The sequence below is a fragment of the Callithrix jacchus genome, chromosome 17 (assembly GCF_049354715.1).
Source record: "Callithrix jacchus isolate 240 chromosome 17, calJac240_pri, whole genome shotgun sequence".
Classification (NCBI taxonomy): domain Eukaryota; kingdom Metazoa; phylum Chordata; class Mammalia; order Primates; family Cebidae; genus Callithrix; species Callithrix jacchus.
Window position 1 is genome coordinate 20,800,447 of NC_133518.1, and position 19,980 is coordinate 20,820,426.

General features: G+C 37.3%; 1 protein-coding gene across 2 annotated transcripts in view; it reads left to right on the plus strand.

The window, feature by feature from the left end:
* The first annotated feature begins 16,429 nt into the window (after positions 1 to 16,429).
* The window catches only part of BCHE (butyrylcholinesterase), a 77,086-nt gene continuing 73,535 nt past the window's right edge, over positions 16,430 to 19,980 (plus strand). Inside the window, exon 1 of one of the 2 annotated variants that reach the window (XR_013528875.1) lies at positions 16,430 to 16,556. The gene's annotated coding sequence lies outside the window, so the exon portion shown is untranslated. The remainder of the gene's footprint in view (positions 16,557 to 19,980) is intronic. The other variant, XM_035277889.3, reaches the window with a different exon arrangement.

The window sequence follows — 19,980 nt, forward strand, 5'->3', positions numbered from 1 at the left end:
ATGCACAGGGCCTATGCAATATATCAACATGCCTTCTGTGTCCTCAAGACTAGTTTTATACTAGCACAATATTTTCCTAAAGGGTCAAACACCTTGCAGCCTTATTTTGTATTCCTTGTTCTCAGCGCAGTCCCAGATATGGCAAGGCCTTTTGTAGCCCCTGTCTCTCAGGTGTTCTGGAAATTATATTGTTTTTGAGTGGGGGCTCTGGGGACTTTCACATGATACAAATCTAGGAGAAAGCAGAGATTGTATTATTTTTCTTCATTTTACTTTCTATAAGCTTCTATCTGGAGAGTGTGAATGGAAATATCCTCTAGTGATAAAATATCAATTTGCTACCTGAATTATTGGGACAGTACTTCTTAAAAGTTGGAGCAAATGCTAACCATTTCTACCATTCTCTGCATTATTAGCCCTTTGTCTCGATGTCATAGGAGCTGCTGCTTCTCAGAGCCACCACGTACTTATGAATAAGCTTCAATATTAGGACTTCAGTAGAAATGATTCAATCAATAGCTACCATGATAAATGCATTTCACGAAATAATTTGAATGTGTGGCTATCTGCGATCCACTCTTCACTCTCACTAGATTCTCTAGTGCTTCTAAGTAAAGTCCCTCTAACATTTTGGCCTCCCATGTGCCAGGGCATTAGGAGTTCTGAAACACATTTAGTAGGTGCCCACTCTTTTGAAACCTAGGAACAATGCCCATCTGGGACCTTTCTGACATGCCCGACTTACTTCTGGAGCATCCTCCTGTGCCCAGGTACTTATGATACTATCTTTTCCATATCATAGATACATGCTTTTGTGTCAGATGACAATCTCAAGCATTGCCATTAAAGGATACAAGCATTGTTTATACAGGAAACGTGCCAAAACAAATTTTCTAGAGGTTATAGACCAGTGCCATTGCCTCCCTCTAATCTACTAAGCTTTCAATTGTAAATAAATATGTATTAAATATTATTACATATTATATATATAATATACATATAAGACACATATATATTTTTCTACAGCGACTGTCAGTATCTCGGGAAGAGCCATTATTGTAGCTCCCTCAGTATCTAAAGTGACTGACTACTACTTCTCTTCTTCCTTTGTTACAAACTTCATGGTGTAATATATGTTGAAAAAAAATTACATTTCATAAATGTTTCAAATGAACTCTTGGCCCAAAGGAAAGTCACTCTTTATTATGTCACAAGAAAAAAAAAAAAGGAAAGACCAAAAATGTGATCTCTAGAAAGGCATTTCCCTTCTTACAACTCTTAATACATTTCCTTAGATGATATCTGGAAACTGAAATTATTTCTTGTATTCTTCTTTTATTCCAGAGGCTACTTGTTAAATCCTCATCTTTCTATCTCTATGCCTCACCGATCTACTCAGAGAGGCTACTTTTCCAGCTCCTAGTGCTAAAAGTATATTATCAAGAAAAAAAAAAAAGCACTGAACCAATGTTTGTTCAGGTAACGACTGAAATTTTCAGTTAGAAATGCCCATTCTTCAGCATAGTCCTAGTCTGAAAACATAAGTGATATAAACAATAAATGATCAATCACTGTTACATTATATGATGTGACCAATGACACTACAAATATATATCATATGTTGGTCCTCATTAACCATGCATAATACAGTGCAGTGTGCAAAACTGCAATGAACTCAGGACATTATCATTATGTTTCTTTCATTTCCTGTCTTCTCAGCTGCTTCATGCCCCCCATTTTCTCTAAGTAAGCATGCCCCTTCAGTGTACCACTGAAGAGATTTGCTCTGCAATTAGAAACAAAACAAAACAAACAAACCACACAATATTTATGTGTTCAGACTTTGTGACCATATATATAATTAATTCTATAAATCATTTCTTGATGAAACCCTATCCTGATCACTGGGAATTGGGAATAATAAGACAAAATAGCTGTCCTCATGAAATAGATTATCTAAGTAATTTATAGGTGATATATAGAATATGACGATACAAAAATATGTCAGAAGATTTTAACCTAGTCTATGAGGTTAGAGAAGGCTTTATGATAAAACGGCATTAAGCTCAGATTATAAGGAAAAGTGGACTTTACTGAAGTGAAGCTGTAGTAGTGAATGAGTCCGCTCAATCTAACCAGAGGATAAAGCGTATGCAAAGTGCTGGACCAGAGTGAGGATGTGACATACCGAAGCACTGTAAGAAGTCCAGAATAGATCGGTGAAGAGTAAGAAGTAAGTTATGGCTTCATTTGGAGACTCTCATGAGCTGTATTAAATGTTTAGGATTGTGTTATACGAGCAGTGGAAATTTGTTTTAATTTTTTTTTTTAGTAGCATAGTACTGAAAATTTATTTTCCCATTCTAATGAAGGATGATGGCTTCTTCAATCATAAACTTGGTCTAGTTTTATTTAAATATTGAAAGTGTGATGAGTGTAAGATCTATTGTGCTGGGCTTCTGAAGAGAGAAGAAAATAGTCACTTCCTGGGCTTGATTGGGCCCGATGTGTTATGATATGTAGGATAATTTATCTTTGCTGTAAGTCCAATTAAAGAGAAACACTCCTCAGACAGCAGAGGTTTTGATGGGCTAACATGGATTATAAAGATGTTCTCTGAAAGGAAAATTGACTTTGAGATGGTCCATTCCACTTTTTGAGATGGAAAAACAATTTTTCTTAGAAATGTACTGTTACTGATAAATACCAGAAGTCAGTTCCTATCTCTGAGTTAATCACAGCAACTACAAGGCTGAAGGCTGAACCCATCTTTTACTGTTTCACAGGCATAAAATGGGAGGGCAGAATGCAGTTCAGCAGAAAACAGGAGCGTGCAGGCCCTGGGGCTTTTTATTTGTAAATAATGTGTTGGAGTAGAGCAGTAAGTGGATGCAGAGAAACCAACTGGAGATGACTGCAGTGGTCAGAACAGAGATGTGGTGACTCACACTAGGGTCAGTATGCTTGGAGAATGGCATGTGGCTTAAGAAACATTAAGATTAAATCAATCAACTAAATTTGGACATTTTTAAATGTAGAGGGAGAAGTAATTGGAAATCAAATGTATTTTTCAGATTAAATACTTGGAGGTTATTTAATAAGACAGAAAAACATGAAAAGGTGAAAATTTGTGAGAAACTTTGACAAATCCGATTTTGGACATGCTGAGTTTGAGGTATATGAGTTGTTAAGCGTACAGAGGCTGGCATTGGGGGATTATCTGTTTACAGACAGTAATGGGCCTTTGCATTGGACATTTGTGTGTAGGTGTAGGTTTAGTTTCTCGTTGCCTGTCTTTTCCCTCAACATATTATGTTGGTGCAAAAGTGATTGCGGTTTTTGCCATCAAAAGTAATGGCATTGCCATAGTCTGAAAACATAAGCGAATATAAATAATAAATAATTAATTACGATTACATTATAATATATGATGTGACCGATGACACTACATATTTTGTATGTTGTCCCTCATTAACAATTCATAATACAACGCACTGCGCATTTCGCCATTACTTTCAATGGCAAAAACTGCAATTACTTTTGCACCAAACTAATAGAAACAGTTTGAGTGTGTTTAAATACGTAGGAAAGAACCGATAAAGGAACGATTGAAGGCGTGGGACTGAAAAGGAAAAATTGCGTAGCTGAATAGTTTCTTGGGATATTTGTAATTATCTATTCCTTCTAAAAAAGGTGGTTTCGGCTAATTGAAGTGTCTTTAATCTGTGGGATACAAGCTGCTTTTGGCAATCTACTGGTTTTCGACATAGCTGTAAAAGTTTTAAGAAATGGGGACAAGTATGCATTTAAGATAAATGTGACATAGCTTATTTTACCTGTAAAAAAGGGAAATTAAGACTTAACAGGGAACACTTAGGTGTTTAACAAGTAGGACCAGGACTGCTGGGCTCCTTATGTAAGAAGAAAAGAAAAAAAAAAAAGTCATTCTGGTAATAATCTAAAGAGACTGAGGAGCAGTCACTAGACACCTTAAACTGCGTTTTAAGTGAAATTCTATTCTGTGTTTTACAACAGTTATTCTTTCATTCCTATAAAAACCTCTAGTAAAATTATTCCTCCTCATTAAACCCTGATGTAAATTGACTCATTGTAGTAAATGTAAGGAACCACGTGTTTCTGTATCACAGATTCTTTTAGACCAACTAATATATGCATAGACATTCTTTTAGGTGGTGATAGAGAAGATGAACATCAGAATACACATGTAGGGATGGATCTTAGGGTGAACCCCACCTTTCCACTATGATAGAAAGAAAACATGATAAAACAATGATGGTAGGTATGTATATAAAAACTCATTTCATAGCAAGGTCAACTGCTAAAAAGGGTGGATAAGGTGAAGTTACTGCCAGTTTAGGAAGAATGGGGAAAAACCAAAATAATTATGAAGTGGTTGGGGCATGTGAGTTTACAATGCAATATCAATGTACAATTGCCAAAGTGAATTTGGAAATGCAGTGAATGTAAGTGTGCCCTGAATTAAATAGGCTCAGTGACCATGGCCCAGTATTGAACCACAAATTTAATTGAATTCAATCTAAAGGTGTATATTTTTCCATGATGGTGTGTGATGGAAGGGGAAAGAGGTAAGGACCCACCTGCTAATTTGACAGTGCTCCCCCACCACCAAAGAGTCCCTCCCCCGAAAGAAGATGACATCCTTGAAATGTTTCATCCCAAGAATGCTTTTAAATGATGTTTCCATCTTGCAAAAGAGCAAATTTTCTTTTAAAAATATTGGCTTTCTAATTCCTGTTTTACATGACAAAGGTAGAAAATGAAAATGTACAGATGGATCATGCTATGGTTTAGATACTAGTCCCCTTCAAAACTCATGTTGAAATTTTATCCTCAGTGTTGGAAGTGGGTCCTAATGAAAGGTGTTTTTGTCATGGGGGTGGCTTCTTCGTGAATGGCTTTGTATCATCATCTCAGTAATGAGTGAGTTCTTGCTCTGTTATTCTGAAGGTGGCTCCTATAAGAATTATTGCATATATCTGGAATGTGGGAAAAAGAAGAGACAAAAGTAATCCAAATTTTTTGTCCCCAAATAAGAAGAAGGATGGAATTCCTTTTAACTTGGATGGGAGAGACTTCAAAGGAGCAGGTTTGTGAACTTAGGTTATGTCCATGGGTTCTGAGCCCTGAAGACTGGAGTCGCTAATGTTTGTTACCATGTGCAAAAAACTGCCTGAAAACGAAACTGACACAGTACGTAGCAGAAGCATGAGATAGACAGCAAAGAATTCCCATCGGCTTTCACAAATTTATCACAAAATTGCCTTTTACTGGTATTGCCTTTACTCACTAGGTTCTAGCCACACTGACCAGCTTTCCAGTTTTTCAACAGGTAAATCTCACTTCAGGGCTTACACACTTACTGTTTTATTCATCTGAACTGTAGCTCTCCCCACAACTTCTTTACACTATACTTTGGACACCCTTCAGATATAAATATAAATTTTGAGGGCTACGATTCACATCGCTTTTCTACCCAATCTAAAGTGGAGTACTCTGTCACCTTTTATCTTCACACACTCTGCCTTCTAGTATACATATACACCTATGCATGAATTTATTTAAATATACATATATTATATATGTTAATCATAGTTATGCTTTTATATATGGTTATTTTATTAATACATGTTTATTATGTTTTAAATTATTTAAATTTTATATATATTATATATAATTAGATATATACTAATAATTATATATTAGTATATATCTAATTATATATAAAAAGAGGTAAGTATGTATTACTATATACATAATTTGTTTGTTTGCATGTTTGTTTTTGAGTCGGAATTTCAGTCTTGTTTCCCAGGCTGGAGTGCAATGGTGGCATCTCAGCTCACCACAAACTCCGCTTCTGGGGTTCAAACAATTCTCCTGCCTCAGCCTCCTGAGTAGCTTGGATTACAGGCATGCAGCACTACACCTGGCTAATTTTGTATTTTTAGTAGAGATGGGGTTTCTCCATGTTGGTCAGGCTGGTCTTGAACTCCTGACCTCAATTGATCCACCCACCTTGGCCTCCCAAAGTGCTGGGATTACAGGCGTGAGCCACAGCGCTCGGCCTTTACTGCTGTATTTTAAGAAAATAATCACAGCCCTTTAAACACAGAAAATATAAATAAATTAATAAATTTGCTTTGGTGATTTTTCTGTTTTTTCTTCAGTAATCATCTTTTACTTTATTATTTATTCATGGATCTCAATATTGTTAGCCGAATTTGGCATTTCCTTTTCTTTTAAGATGACACAGCATAACTCTAGGTCTACCATTTTACTGTGGAAGATAATTCTGGTTTCACTATCCAGATTTATGAAAACACCCATTCTAATAATTAGAAAAGCGGCCTCTAATGCAGGCTGATTCCATTGTCATCTGAATTTTAAACCTGCATTCTTCAATGTGACTAAAAACTTAGTGCACACTCTTCACCCTACCATATGGAGTGTATAGTGGTGAAACATTAGGGTGAATGAGCATTTTCACAATGCACATTATTTAGAATAGTCCCAATCCTGCCTAAACCTTCACTGGTAGATTTGCCTAATTCACCAGTAGAAACACAGTGACTTTTTCTCCAATGTAACCCTGCTCATTAATCAAAGATTAAATAATTAAGAGACTGCATAGTTAATTCTAAGGTTATGCCTCTAGATAAGGAGAAGATGTTCAATTTAATTTTATTTTTACCATTTTATTTTTTATTATTGAAAACTTGAGGATCATTTTAGATAATGACAACACGCAATTCTTGAGAACATTTTCTTTTTTACCTCTCACCGTTGTCCCCGTATTTGTCAACTATTTAGAATTCTTCCACTGGTGTTAACAATTATGAGGTATCTTATGAACCCACAATAAGTTATGTGGGAAATACAAGGGGCAGTAAGATGGTCTCTCAATTCTGACTTATAGTTACTAACAATATTGAAGGGAAAAGGGGGACCAGAAGGAAATTTGTATCAGCAAAAGGCACAAGTATTAAATTGTTAAACGAGTTGAATGAGGTACAGGAACAACAACAACAAAATGTAATAGGAAACTTTAAAAAGAAAAATTATAGGAAACTTCAATAGTGGTTATTGCATTTGGAAATTCCCTGTCTCTCTTTTCTTGTTTCTTGACAGAATGTACATGATAGCTAATACAGAAAACTGTCAGTACAAATGAGGTGAGCTGTTGCCCTAGGACCAGCACAAGAAAACTCATCTCAGTTTTTTGTTTTTTAATTTTAAGATCTGGGATATACATGCAGAACACACAGGTTTGTTATATAGGTGTACATGTACCACAGTGGTTTGCTGTACCTATCAACCCATTCTCTATGTTTTAAGCCAACTTTCATTAGGTATTTGTCCTAATGCTCTTCCTCTCCTTGCCCCCCACTCCCCGACCGGCCCCAGTGTGTGATGTTTGCCTCCCTGTGTCCATGTGTTCTCATTGCTCAACTCCCACTTATGAGTAAGAACAAGCGGTGTTTGGTTTTCTGTTCTTGTGTTAGTCTGCTGAGAATGATGGTTTCCAGCTTCATCCATGTCACTGTAGAGGACATGAATTCATTCTTTTTTATGGCTGCATAGTGTAAAAAATTAATAATAACAACTAATTTTCTTTCCTCTGAAAACCCTTATGTTTGAATAGAGTTTTTTTGTTGTTTCAATATGCATTGAACATACTTCTAAATTGTATGAAATGACATTTTCATCTTTATAGGTAAAATACTGGTGATAAAATATATTTGTATACTCTAATTTAGGTTATGTCAGTATCTTATATTCACATTTGTGAATGCTTGTCATGCAATCTATTCTGTATTATTCTTAATGAATGGGTTGAATGTGAAATTATTCAGTAGTTTGGTATTTAAAATGAGGTAGTTATATTATATGTTCTTTGACAGCTCTCTTTTTGTCAAAGAAAGAAAATTTTATTAATTAAAATGGTTAGGCATTCAGGTTTAATAATTCAAATATTGTTAGTAGAAATATAAGATCCTATTATTCGATTAACCATTTTTAACCAATATAAGAAGATGTTGGCCAGGCACGGTGGCTCACGCCTGTAATCCCAGTACTTTGGGAGGCCGAGGAGGGTGTATCCCGAGGTCAAGATATCGAGACCATCCTGGTCAACATGGTGAAATCCCATCTCTACTAAAAATACAAAAAATTAGCTGGGCATGGTGGCGTGTGCCTGTAATCCCAGCTACTCAGGAGGCTGAGGCAGGAGAATTGCCTGAACTCAGGAGGTGGAGGTTGCGGTGAGCCGAGATTCTGCCATTGCACTCCAGTCTGGGTAACAAGAGTGAAACTCCGTCTCAAAAAAAAAAAAAGAAGATGTTGATTGTGTGTTAACATTTATTTCCATAGAAAAGAATTATAATTTGAGACCATTAATGTAAAAAATTGAGAGAACTTTGGGTTTGATAAAAATAAAAATTAATGATATTTGAGGATATTCACAAAATTTAGGCAATTTACTGAGTCCTTCTTTGTATTTCCATATCCCTTGTCTTTGAACTGTATTTAAAGATATGAAACTTCTTGAGATTTCTTAACTCTGGCCCAGTCACTGATTCCAGACACATAGAAACATGGTCAAGAGAGTTATCAGTAGATTTACTCCTTCAGTTTCCTCCTTCTCCCCATTCCACATAACCCACTGCATCATGTAGTAGATGATGAGAAAGTACTTTTAATTCTCACACAATATTGGAGAAAAGAGACTTGAAAACTCATAATGCAGTCATATCCACATGAGAAAATGCTTTGTAAATATTTCTCTTGTTGCAACAAATGTTTATGACAACTATAAATGGCCTATGTTTGTGATAACAGCTTGCAGAAACCACAGGTCCTGGCTCTCCCCCAAATTATATCATGAAAATGTAATATCTGTTTTCATAACCTCTCTGCTCAGGTCATTTATGGGAAGAGCAAAATTGGTAAAGTACATTTTCTTTTAACACAAAACCTAACACTGTTAAATCTCTAATCTATAAGCATGGAAACAAAGATGAACACCAGGCTTATACCTTCAAAGAGCTTAGAGTTCAGTAGGGATAATAAAAGCTGCACACAGAGATCCGCAATTCAGACAAGATTTCAAGAGGCTATGTGCTGTATAAAAGTTACAACGAAAACGATGGTTTCAAACACTCCATTGTGACAATCTTTGCAGTAGTGTGAAGATACAGAACTGAGATAATGTAGGGATGTGTATAGGATACCAATTTGCAGTAAGTTTTGGGGTTTTTTTAATTCCAAAATTATTGAAATTTTGCTGACAGAGTTTCTTTTAAATATTGCCACATTGTATATGTACAAAAACATAAATAGTTATATGTCAGTGATGTATTCTTAAACATATAAAACTCACATTCCTAAATAATGACTCAGGCTTCAGAATTATGACTTTTTAACATATAGATCATTACTGACTTCATCTTAATTGATATCACAATTTTCTTTACATTCTGTGGCAGCATTTGGCATTGTCGTTTTATTCAGAATGAATAACTCAAATATCTGACATCTTAATTTGGGGACATCTGTCAGTCTAAGCTAAAACAATCACTGAATTTTTAGCAACAAAATATTTGTAGCTTATTGTGATAGAATATGAAATAATCTCTAAAATAATTTAATCATTTTTATGTTAATTGTGTATTCATGTCAAAAAGAATACGTTATGTCAGCACGGACAGTATACAATAAATTTCTTTTTCTTATAAATATTTACTACACAATAAAATATATTACCCACAATTTTGTGTTGCAAGAATATATTTTTTCTCTTGTTGACTTGCAAGCATTTTTTTTTTTACCCTTCTTTAGTTAAACAAGATAAAATGGACTTTCCTCTTGGCTAATTTCCAAACATTCTATGCTTCCATTACAACATGTATGATGTTTGATCCACAAATAAATATTTTGTCAATGTTGCCAATAATATTTCTATAATTTTTTTCACCAACATTCAAAACAACACATTGTTGAAATTAACAATAGTAATGGTTGACAAAAATTCCTTTAAGGAATCTCAACTAAATCAGAGGTCGAGAGTCTTTTAATTTACTACACGTCTCCTTTTCTTGCCATTTTTAGATCACTGCTTTAGTCAGTCACTTGTACTTACAGGAATGTATTTTATTCCTTGTTTCAAGTGGAGGGATAGGCAAATGGCTGAGAATCAATGCATTTTATACATTAAACAGAATTTCATAGTTAGTAAAATTAAGTCATTCTCTTTTGACACCATAATATTTAGGCAATTTTCATAGACAAGAAAAGTCTACACAAATTATTTTTTCCCATTCCAAAAGCTGATCATATGGATGAAGTAATCTTTTTTATTCATTCTTGGCCTTTGAAGTTAAACTAAGCCCTTAGGAAAACATAGATGTTGGAATTATGTATTAAGAATTGAGTATGGTCAAAATGTAATTATTGAACTAACATTGGACATAGACATAGAAGCTGTGGTGTGAGAACAAAATCTGCATTCTCCACTGACAATGAGGTAAATGTTCCATGGCCCATATTTGAGAAATATTGCCACAGAAGCTGCACACATGTCTTCGGATTCATACTGTTTGGTTTTGGACCCTGAGTCTGCCACTTTTTCAGCCAACTCAGGCATTACTTATTTAGTGTTGCTAACTCTCAGTTTATTTAACTGAAAGCCAGGTATAATACACTTCCTATTTCACAGAGTAGTAGTGAGAATGCACTGAGGTTATGCATGCAAAGCATTTGGCCCAGAGACTGGTACTAGGAGAGATTAAATACTCCTATCTTTATCATCACCGTCGTCATAGGATAAATATGGTATAAAATGCCATATTGAAGATATTTAAGGTAAGAGATACAGTGGATCATGGCGGACAGGAGGCAGGACTAGATTGCAGCTCCGGACAGAGCAGCATACAGAGGCTTGCACCGTGAATTTTAGCTCCAGATCAACGACAAGAACAAACCAGCAACACTGAGAGGACCCACAAACCCTCTGAAGGAAATGGACTGCTCCTGCAGGGCTAGGGAGACATCCCAAATACTGTGAGTGCCCCAACTGCTGAAGTGGGAAAGGGAGACACTCCTTTCTCAAACACATGTCCCCACCGGAAAAGCTGAAGGTCTATTTGCGGAAACATTCCCAATCTTACCTGGAGCTGAGTCAAGTTAGAGAACAGAGCCAAGCAAAATACAAGGATGGAGTAGGCAGCAGGGAGGCCCTGGGAGCTTGCTGAATCATCCCTAAGCAGCCCATTCCTGCCTGGCACCACAGGGGTCCATCAGGAGGGTGGCCATAGGAGCAATGGGTAAAACTCCAAGAGAAAGACTTCCCCTGCTGAACTTTGTAACAATTTGAGCAGGGCAGGAAGCCTCCTGGCCAGAATGCTGGGGAGGATGTGAATCCGGCTTGTAGAATTCACAGGTGGGGGAAGAACTGAAGCCCTTCCCTTTTGCACCTGGAAGGTGGAAAGCCTCAAACAAGTTTTCAAGCCAGCCCTCTGCCTGGAAATAGGCTGTGGTGACCAGCCCTTCGATTTGCATGGGAGCTGGGTGAGGCCTGTGACTGTGGGCTTTTTCCTGCTTCCCTGACAACCTGCATGACTCAGCAGAAGCAGCCATAATACTCCTAGGGACACAACTTTGGTGGCCTGGGAATCTCACCCCATTCTCACAGCAGCCACAGCAAGATCTGCCCAAGGAAAATCTGAAGTCAGTCTCACCTAGCCCACCTCCACCTGAGGTCCTTCCCTACTCACCCTGATAGTGGAAGACAAAGGACATATAATCTCGGGAGTTCTAGGGCCCTGCCCACTGTTGGTCCTGCTCCACACTATTACAGCTCATGCTTTCTGGAAAGTGCCACCTCCTAGCAGGAGGTCAACCAGCACAAAAATAGAGCATTAAACCACTAAAGCTAAGGATGGAATCCATTGCACCCTCCACCACTCCAACCAGAACAGGTGCTGGTATCCATGGGTGAGAAACCCATAGACAGTTCACATCACAGGACTCTGTGCAGAAAACCCCAGCATCAGCCAGGAGCTGTGAAAACTCACTGGGTGGCTAGACCCAGAAGAGAGACAACAATCACTGCAATTTGGCTAACAGGAAGCCACATCCACAAGAAAAGGGAGAGAGAACAACCTGTAGGACACAAAAATATGAACAACAGTCTTCAGCATGTGGGTAACCCCGTATATAGGCTCCGAGGAAGGAGAGCTAAGCAGAACCCTGGCACAATTAAGGCCTGAAGAATATCTCAGTTTATAGTGTTACTACTCAGTTATTTCCCTTTACATAATCCTCTCTATATAATCATATAATAGTTCATAGTATGAGTGCCTGAAAAATATTTCCCTACATATATATATATATATATATATATATAATTATATCTTAGTTCATTGTAGGAGGAATGCCTAGAGCAGACACAGTGCAGAGCATGATTTAAGGGAAAAATAGTTATACCAGGACAAGAATCCATGGCGCAGGCGGCAGCGCTCAGTATCGTATGGCAAGCTTGGGGCAAGAGCCACTCCTCCTGATAAAGGAGTTGTAGGACCTTGCTCCAGAGCTTCTGGAAGGCTGCCAGCAATCGCAGCTTTGGTGACTGTGAACTTTATCAGCTCTCCCAACTGTACTGCTCGAAAAATATCTTCCCATAGAACTCATTGGAAGCTGCCAGCAGGGGGCAGTAACCCTGACAGCTCTGTCACTACTGTGTGGCTTAAAGCATCGCCCCATAAATCTTCTTAGAAATAGTTTGCCCATAGATAGAGGTATTGCACACTGCACCCTCTTCACTGGGCACAACCCACCTTCAAGCCTTGGTGACCTAATGGGGATGAACCCCTTACTGCACACGGCCCTTGCCTCGATGACCTAATGGGAATGGACCCCTTGCTGCGTACTGTCCACCTCCTAGCCTAGGTGACCTAATGGGGGTGGACCCCTTGTTTTATTGCTAACGACCCTATCACTATCCTTAAAGATGATTTCACTCACTTCCCTGCCACCTAACCTATACACAATAAATACTCATGCTTCTGGAGGTTCGGGCCTCGCCTGACCCCACTCATAGGTGGCGTGGTCCCTCGAGCCCAGCTGCATTTTCCTTGTACTTCTGTGTCCTGTCTCTTTATTTGTCCGCTCTTGTGCGTCAGCACAGCATAAGGGACACCCCACGGCCCTGTGGGGCCTTCAGCCCTACACAGCCCTAGATCTTCCCCTTACAGTCTACCCAAATGGGAAGAAACCAAAAACCAACCCTGGTAATATGACAAAAAAATGAAGCTCATCAAAACCCCCAGAAACTGCACTAGTTCACCAGTAATGGATCCAATCCAAGAATAACCGCTGGACATACCTGAAAAAGAATTCAGGAGGTTACTTATTAAGCCAGTCAGGGAGGGACCAGAGAAAGGCAAAGCCCAATGTGGGGAAATGCAAAAAATAATACAAGAAGTAAAGGGAGAAATAGTCAATGAAATAGATAGCTTAAAGAAAAAACAGTTCAAGAAACTTTGGACACACTTTTAGAAATATGAAACGCTTTGGAACTCAGCAATAGAATTTCACAAGTAGAGGAAAGACATTTGGAGCTCAAAGACAAGGTCTTTGAACTAGGCCGATCCAGCAAAGCCAAAGATAAAAGAATAAGAAAATGTGAGCAAAGCCTCCAAGAAGTTTGGGATTATGTTAAATGACCAAACCTAAGAATAATCGATGCTCCTGAGGAAGAAGACAATTCTAAAAGCTCGGAAAGCATATTTAGGGGAACAATCAAGAAAACTTCCCTGGCTTGTGAGAGATCTAGATAGGGTGGAGGTGGGCCATTTCCCATTTAAAAAATAATTAAAAGTAATATACTAAAAATATGTGAAATTCGATAATGATTTTAGGCATCTGTGACTTGATATTATACAGATCACTATCATCAGATTTTAGTGACCTGCAAATACATCAAAATTGTCCTTTGCCAACTTAGATTTTGTTTTATGTTCATATACTACAAAAACATCAATGTAAAAAATAAAAATTATAAAGAACATGCCTCAGGTACTGCTTGGTTAAAAGGCAAAGGTATTTGTCAATCCCTGAATATTATTTTCCAGACCATATTAAAAGAGCCTAAGTAGTATCACCTGCTGGAATTAGAAGCAAATACAAGGTTAGGAGACTTCCGTAAGTTTAATAGGATTATTGTAGCTTGGAAGTCAGAAGAAGGAACAGAAATAAATCACAGGGGAGGACACTAAGCCTCCTTGTAGATACAGCATCTTACGAACAAAATTTCCTGGCCTCCTGTTACCTGTCTAAATACTCTGATAGCTTCTTATTTCACTCTGAATAAAAGCCAAAGTTGTGTTAATGTCTTAGAAGGTCCTACATGATAAGATGAGAACTTGTCTGTTCTCATCTATAACTACCCACCCCTTGTTCAGTCTCTTCTAGAAAACTTGCCTCCATTTAATTCCTCAGACGCAGCAGATGTGACTGCATCTCAGAACACATCTGTACAGCTTATCCCTTCACTTCCTTCAATAATTTGTTTAAATGTCACTCTCTCAGTGAAGTCTGTCTTGTAATTAACTCAATGTTTCTGAAATCCCTTGCCCTATTACTTTTGTTCCATGGAACTTACCAACTGTCATTATTTAATGTAAATATTTATCATATGAGAGTCTGATTCCCTTGACTAAAATTCTGGACTCCACAAGAGAAAGTGTTTTTGTCTCTTATTGACTGCTATATTTGATGAATGAATGAGTAGCCTCACGTTGGATGACTAAAGCAGAGGGCACTGGAGATTTCTTGATGTTGCCAGATGCATCTTCTGTCTGCCATGGTCTGTTACACTCCTGACACATGCAGTCAACTCACCAAATAGTAAGCATTATCTTCAAGAACAACCTCCTTTTCAGGGATTTTCCCAGAATCATACTCCAATGACCTTACTGCCTAGCTGTCTCTTTGATCCTTGGCTATATGCCTCAGGACTGTACCTCCGTTTCTGATTCCTTCATGTTGATGATTGCTTTGGACTACCATTGAACTACTTGCCCTTCCATCTAAGTCTCTATATTGCATCCTTGCTCACCATTCAGCCAGAATCACCTCTGCCATCCTTTCTAATGGAGGAGGAGCAGCCTGTAGCCTGCTTCAAATACATTTACATCCTTAAAATATGCAGCCCTCAGGGTATCAATTTGCCAGCTACAATTTTGTACTTATAGCCAGGTCTGCATTTTAAAAAATATTCCAGATATAATATGTAGAACATAAAGAGAAGTCTCCCTCCACCCCTGCCAATCCTTCATTTTATCATCTTATTTTCTCTGTTCCTCAGTTAATTTTCCTGATATCCCTCTGCTTTCTACTGAGTTACTTTCTACTTGCTTTGAGGTCTCTCTTCCCAGCCAGTGTCCTGGAGGCCTATTTCCCATGCCATGCCTCTCTGTATCTTAAATTTTAGAAGTAGGCGTGGAGTGCCGGCATCGAAAACACATCATCTGCCAAGTAGGTACAGTGGTGAATCCTGAGTACAGGCCAGGAATGAAGCTGGGAAGGGGCTTGAAGCCAGGGCTGCACTGGCTCATGTTGCTAAGCTATGTAACAGAAGTCAAAGAGCCAAGAAAAAGAGCCAGATATAAACTTTTTATCATGTAGATGTTTCAATTCTGGGAATGAGAGTGGTTTATATTTAAATACTAGAGTCATCCTTTGCTAGTGATGTTAAAACTTCAGAGAAAGTTTAATTTCTGCTGTTTTCATCTAGGACTGATAAAACCTGCTTATATATAATACGTACACCCAACAAACTGGGGTCTTCCTGAGGTTCACACCTTTGTATAAAAATCTCCCTTTGATTGTGGATGGAAGTTGTAACTTGCTTCTAATACATAGAATTTGGCAAAGAAAGGTGAAGGGATGTCATTCCTATGGTTATATCATGTTATACAAGACTCCATCTTGCTTACAGACTGGCTCTAGGGACACTCCTTAGTGGCTTGGTGAAGTAAACGGACATGTTGGGAAACCCAACATGATGAGGAAGGCAGCAACCTCCAGGAATTGAGGGCAACCTACGGCAGCTGTGGGTGATTGCTATACCCTATCCAGCCTGAAGCTGGAGCACTTAGTCACATAGTTGCGAAGAAAAATGAATCTTGCCAAAAATCTGAGTGAGCTTTTTATCTTTTCTGAGTCAAGCATCCAGATAAGAATGCAGCTCTGGCTGACCTATGCTGCAACCTTATGAGGTGCTAAGCACATAAGATAGCTCAGCTGAGCTCCGGCTCCTGACCCACAGAAACTGAAATGAGGAATGCTAGTTGTTTTACGCCTTCTTTTCTGTTTGTTTGTTTGCGGTAATTTGTTACCCAGCAACAGAGAACTAAGACCTGGTGGTGGCTTCCCAATGACCAAAAAAACGAAGAAAGAAAAACATTAAAAAATACTGTCGTATCAGCAGACCCAACAGAAGCCCTGAATTTTATCAGGTGAGATCATTTTTTCCGAACATTCCTGCCACATTTTATTTTACTAGCATTGAGCAAAGTCCAGTTCCTAAACTAAGAGATGTTTTGACCTTAGTGATTACACTTAAAAATTGAACTGGACCAATTAGATTTTCTTTATGCAATTGAGACTAAGAAACGCCCTACATGTCTCACTGGTTTCTATAAAGAGGATAAAATTTGAGAGTGCATGTGGATGTGTTTACTATAAAGTGCAGCTCTACCCACACATAAGGTATTAATATTTCATTATAATTACGACTTTCAAAATGAAATGTACTTACATGTCAAGTGGAGTCAATATGGGTTTCTAATTGTCTCTACCAGGTTGTATTGATATTTCCATGTTAGGTGGATTTAAAAAAATATTTGGTGATATATTCATTTATATTATTAAACACTCTCATGTAAGAGCTTTTTAAATCATAGCTTTTTTTCTGATGGTATTAAAGACAGCATAGGGCTCCTGAATTTCGTAAAGTGAAAATGTGTGCTAGTAGCAAAAATGGCGTAGAAGGTACAGAAAAAATAAATTTGTTAAATCATGTGGAATGTTTGGTGCAGTGCCCAAAACAAAGGAAGTACTTGATATATGTTAGCCATGATTACTTTCATTGCGCTTATCACTTATTACCAGTGTCTTTATTAGATATTTGGTGGGTGGCGATAGAGTTGAGTAAGAAGCAGTTCTCTGTATTAAGGAGCTTGATAGGAAAGGCATGTAAAGTTTACTTCAAAAAAAAACCCATAAATAAATATTGAACTCAAGTCAATGATATGAATGCCACAGTATTGAGGGAATGAAGTGTACTGATGTCTGCAACTGACTTTGAAATGTATCAAAAAACTAAGACAGATTGATAAGTGGATGAATGGATAGATATGGGATTGAGACAAGCATAGCAAAATGGTAATTGTAGAATCTAAGTGGTAGATATTAGGGTGTTCAGAATATAATTATTTCAATTTTTATATATGTTTGAACCTTTTCATAATAAAATATCAAGAATAGCATAAAAATGAATTTGTAAATTTATTATGGTTTTTCTTGGTGAAAATTCAAAATCAGTTTACCTTAATAGCTGTCACATAGTGTATCTGATGTACTTATTGTTTAAAAATAACAATTACTGATTGGTACTTATTATGGAAGATGACAGGTACCACTGCTAAAGAGGTGACGTTTTAAAATAACTTTAAGAATGTAATTGAATTGTTTGTAACTCAATGGTTAAATGCTTGAGAGGATGGATACCCCATTTTTCATGATGTGCTTATTTGACATTGCATGCCTGTATCAAAACATGTCACATGGCCATACGTCGTGGCTTATGCCTGTAATCCCAGCCCTTTGGAAGGCTGAGGTGGTTGGATCATGAGGTCAAGAGATCGAGACCAGGCTGGCCAACATGGTGAAACCCCATTTCTATAAAAAGTACAAAAATTAGCTGGACGTGGTGGTGCATGCCTCTAGTCCCAGCTAAATGGGAGACTAAGGAAGGAGAATCAACTTGAACCTGGGAGGTGGAGGTTGCAGTAAGCCAAGATTGTACCACTGCACTGCAGCCTGGTGACAGAGTGAGACTCTGTCTCGAAAAAAAAAAAAAAAAACTCATGTACCCCATAAATATATACACCCACAACATTAAAAAAACTTTTAAAAGGTTAAAAAAAGGGGTGAATAGGCACAGTAATTTTTGTCAAATATTTCACAACTATGAAAATATTACATATCTTAAATATATATGATTCAACCATGATTAAAATTAATGATGCAATTAAAATCTAAATATTTCAGCAATTAGAAAGGAGAATATCTAGAAAGAAACTTTGATATTAGCTCTAAAATTATAACATGACAGAAGACATTTAAACTCGTCCCTCCATATCAATATATGCAGAACTCATGGACATAGAGAGACAACTGTAAGACACTTGAGTATCAGTGGAGTTTGGTATCTGCTAGGAGTCCTTGAACAAATCCCCTGAAACTACTGAAGACTGACCATATTCTTTTTTAATAAAGAAAATAAATATTCAAAAATATCTACATACTGGTTTTCATCATGAAAATCATCAGGAAGTTGAATTCTGTTCCAGATAATAAAATTGCTGAAGACCAATCCTAATTGATTAAAAGATTTCCTTTCATTGTTCCGGAAATGTTTGACTTAGAACTTTGAAAATGTAAATGCTTGTTATAGGGAACTAAATGTGTTGGAATTGTGTTGTAGAAAATAATATTGCTTCACTTAAATGAGTAAACTATGTTACAGGAAGTTACTATGTTATAGGAAGTTGTCTAGATTGAAATATGAAAATACAAACAAGTCTCTCTGGGAGCACAGAGGAAGGAGCCACCAGAAAAGAACTGGAAGAGTAGGTAATGGTTTTGTTTTGGAGAATGAGAATGAGTTGAAAATCAGAAGAGAAATAGCAGAAATAAGGACACAGGAATGCAAAAGAATTTTATATTAAATACTGATGTGTACCTTTATTAAAATGCTTCATGTTAAGTCTATTCAAGAAAGTTCCTTTCAATATTTGTGGTGCAAACCTCTTAGCTAATAACTTTTACTTAGTTTTAAAGTCCCTTTTCCTTTCTAAATAGTTGTACAGTTAAAACAATATTTAAATTTTATAACCAGTATGAAAAATTCTAGAAATTATACATACTTATTATCTAGGATCTATGTAACAACTTAAACTTGTAATTGAGCTTAAACAGACATCTCAGTCCATTTAATAGAGGCGTCATATACTCACTATATTTTTAGAGTTTGTAATGGCAATTTCATATATACTAAATTATGTGAAGAGAGAGCATTGTGTAAGAAATAACATGAAAGAAAATATATAAATACCCAGGGTTCCCTGATCACTGGACATAGAACATTGAAGGTGTAATGTAAACACCTGTGTGAATGGCTAATTTTTTGTATCAACTTGGCTGAGCCATAGTGCTCAGATATTTGGTCAAACACTGTTCTGGATGTTTCTGTGAAAATTGGATGAGATTAGTATTTGAATCAATGGATTTCAAGTAAGGCAGATGACCTTCATAATATGGGTGGGCCTCATTCAATCAGTGGAAGGCCTTAATAGAACAAAGAGTGAGCTCTCCAGAGCAAGAAGGAATTCTGCCAGTAGACTACCAATGACTTTAGACTGCACCTCTTCCCTGAGTCTCCAGCTTGCTGGCCAGCCATACAAATTTTGGACATTCCCTTCCAAAGGTATATGAGTTATTTCCTTAGAATAAATTTTTCTCTCTCTCTTTCTCCATGTGTGAGTGTGTGTGTGTGTGTGTATTCTATCCCCATGACTAATAAAACTAGTTTTGTAACAGTGAGCATTTAATCACTGTGAATAATAATTTCCCATCTCTAATATAAAAGATTTGGGT